Source organism: Manis javanica, chromosome 6 (genome assembly GCF_040802235.1).
Source record: "Manis javanica isolate MJ-LG chromosome 6, MJ_LKY, whole genome shotgun sequence".
NCBI classification, from domain to species: Eukaryota; Metazoa; Chordata; class Mammalia; order Pholidota; family Manidae; genus Manis; species Manis javanica.
The window spans coordinates 29,564,218-29,579,286 of record NC_133161.1 but is presented as its reverse complement, the minus strand read 5'-3'; the positions used below and the strand labels follow the sequence as shown (position 1 = coordinate 29,579,286).

Here is a 15,069-nt window from a genome sequence, read left to right as displayed (position 1 = left end):
AACTTCATATTTTCATACAAATTACATGAATATGTATTTTGTTGTTTTCCTCCTACTTTAGAATAATCCTTTTTTAGGTAGAGTAACAGATACAATGTTTTCTGACATAATGAAAAATGTGATGCTTGAATTGAGTCAAAAAGGGAGCATTTGGGTTGCAGATATGAGACACAGAGTTGCCATATATGCCATTTTCCTTTTAGATAATAAATCAGAAAGCTTTTTTATTATTTCAAGGAGTGTTATTAAGGATAATTCACAATTTTCTGGTGTAGGAACTGCCAATATCCTATTATCAGTGTGACTTCATTTTTATTTATTTAGTTTGATGTAAAAGACTTACTTCTTCTGAAGTATGTTCCTAAGCACCTTTATACTCCAGTTTCTATTAGTAAATTCTGCAATTGCATCAATCCCTGCTCAGTATCCAGGATTCACACTGATTTTGCTCACATGTAGAGAAGTGCATTTGATCTGTTGGGGCTTAGATAGGCTTATTTTTCCTTAACACTTTATTTACTCAAATATTGACTAATACTTTCTGAGCAGAAAGTGAGCTTGCATTCTTAATTTTCATTTCCAAAGCAGTTCTATGTTATTATTCATTTTTAAAATAAAGTATATGAAAATATATTAATGTTAATGAGGAAAGAAAAATGTGTTTACAGGTTTTTGGTATCTAAGTATATACAAAAAATGTATCTTATAATATTTAAATAACACATCTGAAATTCTGCAAAATATTCAAATTCCACTTTAATTCAATTCAATAAAACTTGTACTATTCACTGTGTGATAAAAATTTAAATGCTAAAAATGAGGTATTGTTTGAGGTTGGAGCTCGTTTCAGACAAATTAAGATTTAAGTGTTCAACAGTGTCTACAAGGCAAGAAAACACTAGAAAAAGAAATAGGAAACCGACAGAAATATGAGGTAGGAAGCTATAATCATGCTTTTTTCATAAAAAAAGGCACAAATTAGTTGCTAGACTATCAGTCACTTTTGAAGGAACAGAGCTCTGGGATTTAGAAGTCAAGGAAACTGGAAATATCAGAAATATGAAGACAAGGGTACAAAACATTAAAGCCAACTTTATATTGTGGAGTTATGACAGGAAATGATTCTACAATGTGCCCTTCCTTAATGATGAATGATGCTGTGACCATCTTTTCATATTTATATTAAATATATATAAATATATATTATATAATATAATACAGTATTAGATACCTCTGCTCTTGCATCAAGTAACTTTAGTCCCACATTCTTCACCTTCTTTCACAGATGATCAGAATTAGATTGTTGTGAACAGCCAGAATAATGAGTTCCTCGGCAAATTTTTTTTCATAACTATTTCAGGTGAAAAAATAACAACCCTTTCCCTGCCAAAAAAAAAAAAACCTTCCACAAAACAATAAACATGTACATGATTCAAATTATATTTGGTTGAAATAAAAGTGATGGTTTTCTCTGGAACTCCAATGTATGTTTTAGCAAACACTTGTTCACACCAGTTTGCACTGATAAACTAAAGGAGGACATTTCCACCACATTTATGTTAACCAGTCTCTCCTCACAAACAGAAGCTTCTTTTCATACTGCTTTTTCTCTAACATCTTTCTAATTGTTATCCTTGATATACAGTAACCAAAACTTGACTACATGCAGTATTCCGGTAGAACAGGCACATGGTTTAGGAGAATAAATATGCAAGCTGTTGTGTGTGTAACCCTCTTTGTGACAAAGTCCTTCGTTTGTCAGCCATTTTGGCCATAACAGTACATTGGAATGTGGCCTTCAGAAAAAAATTAAAAAGTAATTAAAACATTTTTAAATAAAACAATGTCTCCTTTATTTTTAATCTTGTAGGTTTGTTACTCATAACCCAGTGCCCATCAATATCCAGATATAGCATACTCCTGACTTTTTTCATCTATAGCACTGTTCTTTCTCTAGAAATTCTGTAAATATTTCTCAATTGCACTATATCATTTCTAGATCTTATGAGCATTTCTCTAAAAGCAAATGGTGTAACAGTAAATCACACCCCTGTGATTCAATCAATGCTTTTTAGGATTCTGTTAAATTTATTCTTATTTGGGATTTGTCTTATAGAAAATAAGATCTACTTCTTAGAGGAAATACAGAGTTGCTAGTAGCTATCAAGAGCATAGATTTTTCTCTCCAGGCTTCAAGCTATGTCCACCATTAGTCAGTGTCAAGTAAAAAGCTTTAATATAAGATAGAGGAAAAAAGGGAATTTGGTGCTTTATTGCTGAACAAATACGTAAATGGGCAAATATATATATATAATTCCTTACATATTCTATTTTTGAATATCACTCTTAGCCACTGAACCCTAATATGAGAGTTAACTAGCAAGTTAATAATTTGCCTACTATCATCTCTAAACCAGTCACAGTTTAAGGAACTAAGCTAAATAAAGTTCCCCAATTCTCTAATCTAAGAGGATTAAGGAAAGAAAAATATACAGGTATCATTACATTATATAGACATAGAGACAGAGATAGAGAAGATAGACCTAGACCTGTATGTATGTATGTGTGTGTATATGTACATATAGCTGGGCTGCTATAACAAAATGCTGTAGTATATACTGGGGGCTTAAACAACAGAAATGTAGTTTTTTCACGGTTCTGGAGGCTTGCAGTTCAGTGTAAACATGCTGTCAAGATCCGTTTCTGGTGAGACCTTTCTTCCTGGCTTGCAGATAACTACCTTCCTGCTATATCCTTACATGACCTTTCCTGGGAGTGTATCTTGCTGGGAGTGTATCTCTTCTTCTTAGAAGGACACCAGCCCTATGGGATTAAGGTCTCACCCTTATGACCTCACTTAGCCTCTGTTATCTCTTTATAGGCCCTATCTCCAAATACCGTCGTATTTTTTTTTGTGTGTGTGTGTGTGTGTGTGTGTGTGTGTGTGTGTGCGTTTTCTCCTGGTCTGTTGCTGGGCAAAGGAAGGTAGAAAGGTAATATACAAATTTTAATAAAATCCGAGAAACAGCAAATTTTCAATCCATGCCCACTTTGATCTTCACTGATCTCCTAACTCCCTTTATTGCCATGACACTAATTGGGATAAGAAAACATCGTAATCAGCACAGTTGGGACATGTTATCATTTGATTTAGACCTTACTCCAATTATGTGTAAACTTCATTACTGTATTCTGGAAAAGCCCTAGAGAACTAAAGTCTGTACTAGAATTTAGTAGTTTTCCTAATTGGCCAGGGTAGTTCATCAAGCCTTTTCTAATTCTGCCACAGAAGAATAATATCTTGGCACATGAATTTAAAAAGTTAGAGTTGAAAGCCTGTAGCTTTAATTTTATGGAAACGTCTATTTTTTAATATTGAAAGCAGATTTATTTTTTACTGATAAAATGGTAATTTTAAGAAAGATGGCTTTCTGTAGTTTAAAAATAGAACAATCAATAAAAATTCAACCTATTGCTCAAAAATAAAGTGATATAAGGAATACTGATTATATTATCAGTTTAAATAATTTCTAATACATGTCGAAGTCAATCTGTTCTCAATGTGATTGTTTTTAAGTAATGAATTCCAATATCAAATTACACAATGCTTCTCTGAAAGTAGGGTAAAAGGTCCATCCCTATCAACTACATGCTGTTATCTTAAAACCCCAAGTTGACTTTTTACAACATAACATACACTATGCTATTGAGACTAGCAAGGCATTTATTTTACCCAGTTGATTTTTCACTTTAGAGTGGCAGGCTGATATGTTGTCCATGTTTGAACATGAACAGTAAGGTACAAGTCCTCTGACCCATAAGAATTTAAGTAATGTCAAATGAATAAATACCCAGAAAAAGATTTCCCATTTACGCTAACACACCATTTTGTTAATTTTTTATTGGGGAGTTTAACATATTACATTCCATTTATTCTCTTTTTATATCCCTTACACTCTATGTTGCTTGAGAGCAGGTAGGATGTTTCTTTTATTCATCATGTTGCTACTAATTCAGAGATTGGCATGCCGTAGGTTCTTAATTCTTGACTGAAAAATTAACAGAAAGAAATAATAAATTTTACTAGCATCTTTTTTGTCTCCTCATAAACTCATAAAATGCTTATCTGGAAATCATTTTGTCTCCTTAAAATCCATAAAATCCTCACATTCAAATTGAATCCAAAGATGAAAACTTTGAAGGTTCAGTATTTATTTGCTTTTCCCTTCATGGTTCAATGTGAAAACCAGTGTGATCTAAATTCATCCAACCTCTTTTTAATTACATCTGTGGTGCATCCCAGATGCTTTTGTCTTTCAAGTGATGTTTGCAGAAAGAAGTCACCTTAGATATTAGTTGCTATCAGTGTTAAATAGTTACAATGGTTGAGGAAAGAAGTGCATGATACCATCGTGTGAATGAATATTCATCCATCAGACAATAGTGTAAGTCACAGATACTACTGTTTTCACTTGGTTAAAAGTAATAATGCCACTGCATTTCTCTTTTTGAAGCTCTTGTGTAGATTTTCAATTTTCCAAACCCAACCTTTATATAGAATTGGAGGTTGGAACCATAAAAATCTTCACAGTTTCTTTTTTTCAATGGTTTTTGTATAGGAAATCTTTCGTGAAACCGGAGAAGTAGAACAGTATTGATTGAAGTGTGTAGGCAGGAATCAATCCCTAAAGCCTAACTTTGCATCTCATTTTAGCTCTCTTGACCCTCCATTGGTCACTCTCTTGTCACTCTGGATAAAAGCAGACATCTTCTCTGGATATTTTACATTTGAAGAAAACTGAGGCCCAGTGACATGCAAATAAGCATAGAACTGAGACTGAAATAAAGTCTCCTGATATATCCGGTGATATATATGTCTAAGCTACAATCTATGAATAGTCATGTAAACAGGTATTAACTTTCAAGCCAATAGCATTGGTCTGAAGCTCCATATTAATATCATTCTCCCCTTTTCACTCAACCAACATTGCTACCACAACACCAAAAAAAAACAAAGAAAATCATTGAGGGACAAATTTAATTGCCTGATAGGATACCCTTAAACTATTGTACACCAATAAAATATCAGATATGGTCCTGATAAAAATAAATTAACTTACATATGTTCAGTACTCTACACTTCAAAACAACACAAAACCGTTACAGTATTTAACTTCCTTCTTCTCATAGTAATTTTGAGAGTCTGTTACAATTATGCCTATTTTAAAGATTAAATTAAAAACAGAATCTCAAAACCATGCATTTTGTAAGTAGCAACATTTAGACTCAAAACTCAGAAATGGTACAATCAATCACAATGTTCTTGGCAATATACCACATTATACAAAAGACATTCTTCTTTGTATGCACAAACACACATTCATACACAGAGCAGTGGAATCTCCCAGAAATTTTTCCTTGATCCCACTAATCTCAAGAATACAATTTCAATTAGGCAAGCTGAAAAAGTTCTAGATATCTGCTGTACAACATTCCCATAGCTACCAATACCACATTGTACACTTAAATATTTGTTGAGATTTTATCAAGAAAGTTGTTAATCTCATGTTGTGTTCTTACCACAGCAAAAAATATAAGGTGGGAAAAAATATTAATTGATTTACTTAATACTTTCTACTAGAGAATACAGACTATGAGTAAAGATTGTGTTGTTGATCAAAAAGCAAACTGAACTTTAATTATTCTTACGTGCTATGTTCTCATTTCAAAGAGTAACTCCTTATTGGTACAATATGCGGGCAATGTTTAAACTTTTTTAGATTTATTTCTGCCTTGAGAATAATCTATTAAGTTAATATAAGTTTGTCAGGAGAAAAAATAATAAACCATTTCTGCTTACCTTATGTATACATAGTCACTCATTCTGATTTCTGGTATTTTAAACAAATTTATGGAATCGTAAGTATATGTAGTTCCTCTTTATATACTTGCCATTCCTACCGAAATTCTTTTTGACAATATTTGTTATTATATATGTGCTACAGAGAAGGGAAATTGATAGCCTTCTCTTTATTGTGGCATCTAATAATAGTCTTGCTTTGAACATCAGTATTATAGTGTGATTTTAGAGGCAATTGCCCCTGTGGCTGACAAAACTAGCAGCAGTAGAGTGACTGGGGCAATTAACACAGACAAGTTTATTAGGAAGCAAAATTGGCATAAAAAGTTCAAAGAATGAGATGTACTTCATTTATGAAGTAGAACTTTTTGTGACATTTGTCTAAATTCATTTTCATTAAAAACAGGTAAATGGATATTATTAAGACTAAATAAATAGCTACAAACTATAGGGAAAATTAGAGTTTTGAATTAAAGTAGAGCAAAGGTGGAGGAAGGATAACATGACTTATTCTCTCCTCTAGGGAGATCATGCAATTGGTATGTATGACCATGCTTTAGGTTAAACTAAATGTTCACAAGGCAGCTTAACTCAGAGCATGAATAACATGATTTCAGGATTTCTGGAGAGTTCTAATGGTCTCCTTATTGTGTTATTGACATTTGACCCCTGACATTCACACTTTAAGTACTTTGCAAAATGCAATGCCCTTCAGATCACTCTCTAAACTGTGATCAGTTAGGTAATACTTAGGGTGTGTTAAGAGATATTATACAGATATTCCTGTAAAGAGTAGGAAAGGGAGAATTAGATTTCAAAGGTGGGGGTAAGAGAATATTGAAGGTATCAAAAGTTTAACTAAATATTCTGAATTCTGTCTAAACTTGACACCAGTCAGTATAATGGAACTCCTTTCTCCTAGCTTAATAAACTCATAATTAATATAGCCATCTGTGGGAAGCTATATATGAAGCATGCCTATTAAACCTGTCAGATGTAATAATCTTACATGCACACATACACAAACGCACACCTGCTTTGATTTTCTGTTAAATTCACATTGTAGTTTTCTCAAGCAACTCACCTAGCCGCCTTCTGTCTATAAAAGCACCTCTGACTTCTTGTCCTGTGATTCGTATTTAGCATTTGTACAATTACATCATTTTTCTGTCCACTGATTATCTCTCCAGTAGTCCTACTTATTAAAAATGACTCTGCTTCCTAGAGGACTTGCCAAAATCTGCCAAACTGATCTCTCCAACCTACCCTCCATGTCTTCTCTCCCTCCTTCCCTTTGTTCTGTCTCTGTCCCCTCACTATCTCATGCCTCTTCCTCAATTGTTTCTTCTTCAGAACCATTTTGATTCTCTTCCCCATCTTTTATAACTAAATGTCATTCAAAGATATTTGTGTCCTGTTTCAACTGAGTGTTGTAAAGGAGGTCAGCACAAAAAAGAAATCTGAAAGAAAGGGAAGGAATATGGGTATTGTTTCCTAATAATCTATAATATGCTTTATTATGGAATTATTAAAATACCATACAGAGATAAGGAAATGTTAAATACTTTCTTTGGATTTTTTTGTTTTGTTTGTCTTTTTGTATTGTTTTTAGATGTGAGTCAAAAGGGGTAGGTACATAACCATACGTGGCATGAGAGAAATCAATGTTAAATTTGATGTATTCCAACCTTAGACAGAAATAAATAAAAGTAGAAACATCTTTCATTTTCCCACAATCCACTTCACAATAAGTTTTTTATTAGTGACAGTTGCATTCTTATCAAGAAAACTGCTAACAATCAATTGTGATTAGATTATTATACTCAGACAAATATTGGGACACTCAATATAGAAAAGTAAAGTTTTCTTACCTATGGCCATTCAGCAAATCAGTATTAATGGACTAAAGTATAAGTTACAATTTTAGGCTATGAAGTATTAAGTATGAAATTTTAGGCCAGTCCAGATTATGGCTGGACGTACATACATTTATGTGTTATTTGGGGTGTTTATATGGTAATTATTCTTTCTTTCATACATATATTCTTACATTGATGATGAAATGGCCTTTTGGACAATACATAAAGAGCAAACCAAATAACACAAAACCTCCCATATATCAATCATTTGTTAACTAACTACTTCTCTAATTTTTATATTTCTGTCAATTTCCAATTCAGCTTTGATCAGTAGATATCAGATTAAAACTAGATAAAATAATAAAGCATTCCATTCCATGATAAGAGGAACAGTTATTTGACAGAACACTTTTGTTCTAACAATGTATATCCAATTTTATTTTGTCACTATGATGTATAAGTCTTTTATTTTCTCAAATTGTACCCTTATAACTTTGACAATGTACAGCACGGTGACTATAGTTAATAAAACTGTATTGTATATTTGAAAATTGCTAAAAAAGTAGATCTTAAAATTTCTCAATGCAAGAAAAAAAATTGTAACAATATATGGTGATGGATGTTAGCTAGACTTACCATGGTGATCATTTGCAATATACCCAAGTCTTGAATCATTATGTTGTATACCTGAAACTAATATGTTATATGTCAATTATATTTATATTTTTTTAAAAAGCGATTTAAGATTTTTGAGAAGAGAAATATAATTATAGTGAAAACAAAACTGCATTTACCAATCACAGAGAAAGACAAAGCAAACAAACACACAAAAAAAGACATGGTAAATATAGGGCTACATCACTGTACAAAATTGGTTGCAGTATATATTGGAGTTAAAAAATATGTAGTACTAAACCACACAAAATCTGTGATAAGTTAAAAGGGGTAAATGAATTTAAAGTATTCCAACACTGTAATCTCTTGAGAACTGATAAATGAATGATTTTCATTGACTGCAATATTCAAGATGCAGGTTGTCTGTTTTGGGGTAGTGGCTCTTAATGAGGGGGAGTTTTGCCACCAAGGAATATTTGACAGTACCTGGAAATAATTTTTAGATGCCACAACAGAGGGATGGAAGGGTGCAACAAACAGCTAGTGAACAGAATCCAGGGATGCTGCTAAACATTCTACAAAATACAAATGAGTCTCCACAACAAAGAATTATTTAGACCAAAATATCAGCAACGCCAAGGCTGAAAAGGTCTTCCTTAGGATAATAATTCGATTATAATGAAATAATGTATAAGTAACAGTGGGCTGATAGAAAAATATAATAAAATATTTGGTAAATAAAAAATATGACAGGACAAAAGATAAACATAAAACAGATTAAAAAGAAAACAAATACTGGAAGAGGATAGATATAAACACAACTGTATATATACATGTAACATAAATCATATTCAAAATAAAAACCCTTAGAGAAGATTAACACAAATGGATGAAAAATGACATATGCAAACAGTGATCAAAGGATTTTTTTTGTCTATATAAATGTGGACACAGTGACTTTTAAGGCAAGAAACATTAATAGAGAAACATTAATAGAGAAAAATGGACATTTCATAATGATAAGATGGCCATTCAGTAGGAAGATACCATGGTCTTAAGTCTGTATGTTCATAATAAATAGCTTCAAAAGATATTAATCATAATTTAGAAGAACCAAAAAGAAAAATAAAAGAATCTACAAGAATACTATGATATGTTAATGTACCTTTTTCAACAGAAACAAAAAAAAAATCATTTCTTAGGTTTATATAAGGTCTAATTAACACAGTTGGTAAACTTGACCTAATTTATAGATAGAAAATTGCATTCAATGATAACAGAATTCAAAATCTTTTCAAGTGCATGTAGATTATTTTTCAAAGTCAACAACATGCTGGCTAATAATGAAAGTCTCAAAGAATATCAAAGGTTTGCAATCATTCAGAAGTTGTTCTTTCACAAGAAATTACAGTAGACATAGATAAAAATGGAACATGAAAGAAACCTCCTATTTTATAAATAACAAGCAATACACTCACTTAACCCAAAGATCAAACAAGAATTTATAATGGAAGTTACTTTAAAAATTGAACTGATTATTTTGTACATATTGAAACTTATAGTTACAGTGATACTCTGTTCCTTCACCTGGGTTCTTACTATATGAGCATGTTAAATTTGTGCAAATCCATTGTGCTATATTTATAATCTGTATACTTTTCTGGATATATGTTACATTTGAATAAGAAGTCACTAAACTAATAAATATAATTTCAAATGTCAGTTACTATCTCCAATTTGTGAACATAGTTTAACATTAAATCATACAAATTAGTGAAAAGAAAGTGCTTTAAAACTAACCTGATCTTATTCTATTAAGTCCATTTTCATTAAATGGTAGTCATATTTAGGTTTATAGGAACCATTTTACTCTTCATTTTTTGTTAGTTTGTGTTTCTCACCTTTTATTGTTATCTCTTTTCTATTACTTTCTTCTGCAATATTAAATTTATTATTATTACATTTTACTATTCACTTAGTGGCTGTACTAAAAAGTAAAATATGTCTCTCTTATGTATTACAATCTAATGTAAATTAACACTTTACTGCTTGACAGATAATACTGGGAACCTTAAATAATTTACTTCCATTTATAAACTGTCTTGTTCTAATTATTATTAGGCTTATTGTTCCTAATTTACTTTATACTCTTGATGACATTATTTTTACTGTTTGAAAATTCAAAATTGATTTGTATACCTACATTTCTACCTTTATATAGCTGTTTATTTCTTGCATTTCTGTTTCTACTTGGGATCATTTTCTGATGCGCCAAGAAATCACTACACTACTTTTTAATGCAGCAGAAAATTAGCATTGAATTCTCTGCTATCCTTTATCTAAGAGTGCCTATATTTTATCTTCATGTATTTACAGCTTTACTGTAACTTGCAGGTGTAATTTATGTAAAAAAAAATAATGTACATATTCAAGGTACACAATTTAATTGGTTTTGTTATGGGTATACATTCCCGTAAGACCATTATACCATCAAGAAAACAAATATTCACATCACCTCCAAAGCTACCTTGGGATCAGTTGTAAACATTAGGGACAAAAATCTCACTTTATAATACCTGGTGTGTTACCAGCAAAACTCCTACCTTCAGGCTGCTTGGTGCCTCTGGACCTGGCAGTTTTGTATCATTCTTACTATGTTTAGAATGTGGTGTTTTTCAGCAAGGCTGGGGACCATGCAGCCAAATTCATCTCAGTGCTTGTCTTCTCTCTCTGTCTCCAAAGGCTTTCTGAACTAGTCTATCACAACTGAAGGAATAAGTAGAAAGCATGCCTGTCTCATTAATGCTGCCTATTAAAATACCTATTATTCTCCTCCTAGACAGTCACGTTTTGAAAAACATTCATCTTTTTTAATATACACAAACAATAAATAAAACACAGCAATTCTTTATGCAATGAAAATTCTAAGGGAAGACAGGCAATTATTTTCTATAAATATGACATGTGATGTGATGTGATAGGGAAGTAGACTGTCTGTGGGAGGTAACCCATCCAGTTAGATGTGAGAGATCACTAAGAACATTGGCAATGTCTAATTTGAAATATAAATGATGCATAGAAAATGAATAAGTTGATTGTGTTGTCACACATAAAGATAGTTTCAAATAAAAAGAAGCAAGTAAAATGTAGTGGGAACACAAAGCACACTATAAAGGGACAGAACAGATGCTGGACAAGCACCAGGAGCCAGATGTGAATGTTTGAAACTTAGCCTAGTGGCAATGGAAAGACCGTAGTAGAGTCTTAAGATGGCTTAAGGTTTTCACTTTGGAAATACGACTGCACGTAGAGCAAGCACGGTTAGGAGGCTCTTGCCATAAAATCATCAATGATGCTACTAAAGTGACTGTTGTGAAAAGTAAAGGGATTTGAGAACAAAACAGGGAATTACAAAATAGAGTCAGTAGTATCTGTTTGTTGATTATGAGGCATGAGGAAAAGGGAGGATATATAGAAGAATAAATAATAGTGGTCTGGATTCTAGTCAGAGCATGTAGTATTTTGATCAAGAAGGCATACAGGAGAAGCAAGCTGGTAAGTTTGTGTTTGGATGAAGTTAATGTTATACATTTAAGAGATGTCCAATAATAACTGTTTATATGAGAGGCATATCTAGTCAGTAGAAACAAATTTGAATGTTATCAGACATACACAGGAAGTGAAGCCAGAAAATGAAGTGATGAAATGCCTGGAGAGTACACGAAGTGAGAATATTTTAAGACAGATGGTAGAACCCTGAGCAGCCCCAACATCTATTATATATGCTGAAGACACAACACTTTCAAGGTTCATGCACAAGTAAAAGCCAGTGAAGAAGAAGGAAAACCCAGGGAGTGTAGTGGTATGAGAGACGAGACATGCTTTCAGAATGTGCAAGTGGTCAAAAGTGGTCCTATAATCACATAATACCAAAATAGTCATTCATACCTTTCAAGAAAATAAAGTTCCTCTTAAGCATTGACCTAAGATACTTCAGTTTGTCAGCATTTTCAAAACTGGCCCCCAACACAATTCTGGGAAGTAAAATCAATTCTTCCATATACTTCTTTTTTAATTAAGAAGACACTCTGGTTTGTAAACAAACCAACAAACAAAAACACAAATTGATTTTTGAACTCCCCACAAATGCTTAACTGCAAGGGGGAAAAAATTAAGCTGATTTCTGATTTTTGTAGCAGAATGAGAGGAGGTAGATTTATATTTACATTCTCTACACTTTTTACTGCTTCCACGGATTTTCTTTTTCTTTTCCCATTTTTTTTTCTCTGTGAGTTGAAGTTCGATTTGAAGCAGGGTGAGGATGAATGAAACACTGGATCCAGCAAGTGCACCACTGACATACTCAGGGTTTTCAATGACCAATTTTTCACATTGTTTGAAGGGAGTGAAATATTAGTATTCATCTCACATTGGAAGTAAGCCGAAAAGGCACAGTTACACTTTTCAGTCTGCTTGCTTTTTATTTGAAGTGTAAACTCACAAACTGTAGTTACAGAGAGGAATACAAAATGCACAGAAACTGAATTTTTTTTCTCTTAAATGCAGGATCTATGTGCTAAGCATCTACCTAAAGATGCCACTTGGACTTAAGAATGCCATCCATTTTAATTAGTTCATTGCTATTCATAAAAGGAGTCAGTGTCCTAAATAGATATTATTTGGGGGGAAAGAGAGTGTTTCTGCCTCTTTGTTCATACATCAATCCTTTGTACAAAAACAAGCTAAACATAACATTAACGTTAGCTTCTGAGCCCTGGAAGAGGTTAGCTGAAATAAAATAGGTAAGAAAACCTCACAGAAATATTTTGGACTGTGTTCTGTAACCTCAAATATCTTCTGCCCAATTCTCCTATACACAGGAAGGGGGGGAAGTGTTTCAATCCATTTAGTATGTAGCCTATCAACTTACAGAAATAGCAAATGTGAATGGAAAAAAAAGATCTCTTCTCAGTTTCATCCACACATACAAGCTAAAAGACAAGAGCAAAATGAAATGGTGTTTTTCTTTACCCATCCCAATGTGTCCCCATTCAATTAACACAAACAAACTTTGAATATGATGTGACCATTTGAAACATGCTTACTGCTTCTTTAAAATAATTTTAAGTACTGTTTTTTAAAGAAAAACAAACATTTTGTGACCAAAAGGACACTTGATCAAAGAGCTTAGTTTGAAATACAATCTATTTAAACAAAAGCCTAATAGAAACTCATCATTTCTCTGATGATTGAAATTGACCAAGTGAATTCAAATCAAACTGTATACAATTAATCAAACAAATATTTTTTAGTCTTCTACAATATTGTTATCTTGTGCCAGGTAGCAGGGAGATACTAAATAAAATGAAGACTTACTCCTGCCCTCATGAACTTTATAGTGTAACTGGGGAAAGAGGTATTTTAAAACACAACTGGCTGAAAAAACAGAATGTCAAATAGGTGCCATAACGATACTGTATGACAAAGTAAACAGAGTCTACACCTTCATTTAAGGTAGACACTCAACTCTAGCATTACTTGTTTGTATGGTCTGAAGGACCAGTAAGCAAATTCTTTTGTTTATTTCTAATATAAGAACAAAAAGCAAATGGCTAGTCTCCAGTAGATGCATAAGAAGGAAAGAGCAGGATACCAATAGAACTTATGGCAAAATCCCTCCTTGAGAAAACAGGAAGGAGCATAAGCATTGCCCTGAATACTTCCCAGATATTTGAACTCTTAAAAACTGTAACTTAAGCCTATGCTCCTTCTTCATGAACTACTCCTATAAAACCACCCTTTATGGAAACTCTGTGGACCATCTGTGGTCCATGTTGACTTTATCCCAAAAGGCCATAATCTACTCTATATCAAATGCTACATTATTCCCTCACCAGAGATTGTGCAATGAAAATATTTGGCTACTTCAAAAAAATTTTTATGTGAATACTTGAAATTTGAATACAAGTTCTATCCCATTGTGTTATACCTGGGAAAATGAAAAATCTAACAATAGAATTCCAAAGAAGTCCAGAGTTCCTCCTTTTTAATTAACACTAAAGAAATTCACTCTATAATTTCTCTGCAATGAGCATCTTCTTGACAATAGGAACTCAAGTTCAATATACTTTGCATACAACAGCACAAATAAAACAACAAATAACTCTTCCATGAGACAGCCTGGTTGCAGAGGGAGGTCAAAATTACAAATGTGTCAGACTACTCACTCTTACTCAGTTCTTTCATTTCATTCTGAAAGATGAATTATTTAAGCAGAATAATACCCTTCTTGAGAAGTCTCCCTCTTGAACTCCGTTTGGAGTTTTCTAATCACAGTTGCAATGAGGAATCAATGACTAGTCTCCAAATGAAATATTCACAACACTAGGACAGAGTCTAAGACAAGTATGTCCATGACTCTTAGTTAGATCATAGCAATGTCAATATTCCAGACAAACTGAAAGGATAAATGTTATGGATGGAATTGTGGTCCCCACCCCGTAATTGGTATGCTGAAGTGTTAACCCTCAATGTGACTGCACCTGGAGATAAGGCTTTCAAGGAGGTAATTAAGGTTATATGACATCATAAGTGTGGGGTCCTAGTCCAATAATCCAATAAGACTAAAAAGAGGGAAAGAAACTAGGATGGGTGCCCAGAGAAAAGGTGTGAGACACAACAGAAGTGGCCATCTGCGAGACAAGGAGAGACACTCTGGTAGAAATCAAATCTATC

The 15,069-nt window shown here is 32.9% G+C and overlaps 1 long non-coding RNA gene across 1 annotated transcript in view; it reads left to right on the top strand.

Annotated features, from left to right (window-relative positions):
• The window catches only part of LOC140850072 (uncharacterized), an 824,946-nt gene that overhangs the window by 788,668 nt on the left and 21,209 nt on the right, over nucleotides 1–15,069 (top strand). The window lies entirely within an intron of this gene.